This window comes from Mus pahari, chromosome 21, assembly GCF_900095145.1.
Source record: "Mus pahari chromosome 21, PAHARI_EIJ_v1.1, whole genome shotgun sequence".
In the NCBI taxonomy this organism is placed as follows: Eukaryota; Metazoa; Chordata; class Mammalia; order Rodentia; family Muridae; genus Mus; species Mus pahari.
The window spans coordinates 29,374,828-29,377,330 of NC_034610.1; the positions used below are offsets into that span (position 1 = coordinate 29,374,828).

The following is a 2,503-nucleotide window of genomic DNA, read 5'->3' on the forward strand; positions in this document are numbered from 1 at the left end:
CCTTCCTTCCTTCCTTCCTTCCTTCCTTCCCCCTTTCTTTCTTTCTTTCTTTCTTTCTTTCTTTCTTTCTTTCTTTCTTTCTTTCTTTCTTTCTGTCTTCCTTTCATTTCCTTCCTTCTGACAGGGTCTTCCTTTATAGCTCAGGCTAGCCTCAAACTCATGGTGGCCTCCCACACGCAGGGGTCCAGTTGTGTGCCACTGCATCCGGCTTCCCTTGGGTTCCTTACTGATTTGTGCTCTCTCTGCTCCAGGGTACTGGTCTCTTTGGCTGCTGGTTGAATGAAAGGGATGTACCTCTGGTCCAGAACTTTTTCATTTGCTGTCTCCTCAAACACATCCCTTGTTCCTCTCTCTCCATAAGGTAATGATTCCAGTTTCACCTTGATGATTTTATCCAAAGTGGAAACTTTCTCTGTGTCCCCCAAACTCACTTTATAATTCACCCTGTTCCATGTATTTATTTATTTATCTATTTATTTACATATTTTGGTCACCTAAATTACACTTTTTTTAAAAAAAAAATAAAAACGTATCCATTACCCTAAAGTAGAATGGAACATCTATAAGGGCAGAATTCTGTTTTGTCCAATTCTATGTTGCTAATATTTAGGACAGATGCTGGCACATAGTAGGCATTCAATTTATCTTTTGTTTTTTGAATATTTTGAGAACAATACATGATACTTCCTTATCATAAATTAAATGTCATAATTCATTATCATTTGACTCAAGGAGAAGGAAGAGATATGTGTGTGCACAAGGGAGGGGGAGTTTGTGGCTTGCAGAAGCCCTGCCTAGCCTCCAGGTTGAACTCAGTTCTTCCTGATCCCCAGGGTGGGCTTCATCATCCCTTCTCAATCGAGCCTGAACACATCTTTTCCTAGTACTGAGACTATTTTATCATTCTGTCAAAAACCATTTAAAATTACAAAACAAGACTGTATTTCTTTAACTCTGACCTTACAAGACTCTCAGTTTTATAACTGTTTAGAGAAAATGTGGAAAGGTTGACTGTGTTTGCTGGCCCTGGTCATTTTATTACTCATCTCTATAAAGAGGTTTTAAAAGCACATATTAAAAAGTTTCCATCTCTTTCGTCTCTTACTTTTCTTCTCATCTTCCTTTCTTGGGTTTCAAAGGTCCAAAGCAAGACCCTGTGAATCTGGAGGAAATGCATTAGACAAGGCTGGGCCAGAGCTAGTCTCAGTCCTCAGGTCCTGACTTCAAAGTCACTGCCCAAATGATTGCCCTGTGGAGGAGCCAGCACACAGGTGCTTGTCATCACCAAGCCGCTCCCACCCCCCAGCTGCTGTTCTGCCCAGCTGACTCGGGTGGCCCTTTTCTCATCTGTATTTTCCCAGATCTCTTTCCTCACATCCAGCTAGAGTGAGGCTAAGATGAAGGTCTAGATTCTGAGAGCATGTGCTATGGAGGGGATGCCTCTGGGTGAGGGGTGGAGAACTGGGTTGGTAGGTAGCTTTCCAGATAACCAGATGTGCTAAGAATGACATCACCCATTTCTGGTACCCAGGCAAGGGCTGACCTTGAGGAACGTTTAAATGTGCTTTTAGACATAGAGGTTGTTTTGAGGGCTCCATGTTAGATAGCATTCACCCTCAGTTGCATCCCTAAATGAAACAGTGTATAAACGTTTACATTACCTGTTAGGGACCTCAGAACTGCCAAGTTTTGTACTCTCCTGAGTCCCCCAGAGTATTTCATGTTTGTGGCATCTAAACTCTTTATCATCTTGTGCCTTGACCATTTAGCATTCGTTAGAGACAAATGCATGCTAGAAATTTAGTAGAGATTTCTGTGCAATTTTGTTAGGCACGAGCTGACTTGTTTGGTGTTCCTAAATAGAGCCAGCAAACATGCTAAAATGCAAACTGCTTTATTATGACCCAGGCCTCACATGGCCTCTCTCTATCAGGACTACTTAAAAAAATATGCCTGTCACCTCTGTCCCTTTATATGCATCTATTTAAGAGACTTCCACCGATTTGTTCTTTATAATTTGTTCTACCATGATTCAAGAGAAGCAACAGTAATGACATGCTTAGAATCAGAAAATTGTAGCGTGTTTGAGCTCCAGAGGATGTTGGAAAATGCCAATCACTTATCCCCCAGAAGGGGAAAGTGGTTTGAAGAGGGGTGGTGACTCATCCAAGTTCCCACATTGATTTTCTGGCAGGGTTAAACATTTGAAGCTGCTTTTCCTAATCTCCTGTGAGTGTTCTTGTTGTCAGAGTGAAAATGAAAATGACCACAAACCTGAGAGCAGCAGCCAGAACAACAATGATGACAAACTCATCAAAGTATACCGTGTGTGGAAAACCAAACACAACGTATTCCCAAGATTTCCATTGCATGAGACAGAATGGCCCAGCTCATATGTTGGCACTGTGTTTTTTTTGCTTTTTTGTTTTTTTTCTTTTTTATTATTATTTTCTTTATTTACATTTCAAATGCTATCCCGAAAGTTTCCCATACCCCTCCCCCC

The 2,503-nt window shown here is 41.3% G+C and overlaps 1 protein-coding gene across 2 annotated transcripts in view; it reads left to right on the top strand.

Annotated features, from left to right (window-relative positions):
* Positions 1–2,503, top strand: part of Esr1 (estrogen receptor 1) — a 356,422-nt gene that overhangs the window by 60,742 nt on the left and 293,177 nt on the right. The window contains exon 2 of one of the 2 annotated variants that reach the window (XM_021220986.2): positions 252–361. The exons of the other annotated variant lie outside the window; for it this stretch is intronic. The gene's annotated coding sequence lies outside the window, so the exon portion shown is untranslated. The remainder of the gene's footprint in view (positions 1–251; positions 362–2,503) is intronic. 2 annotated transcript variants of the gene reach the window in all.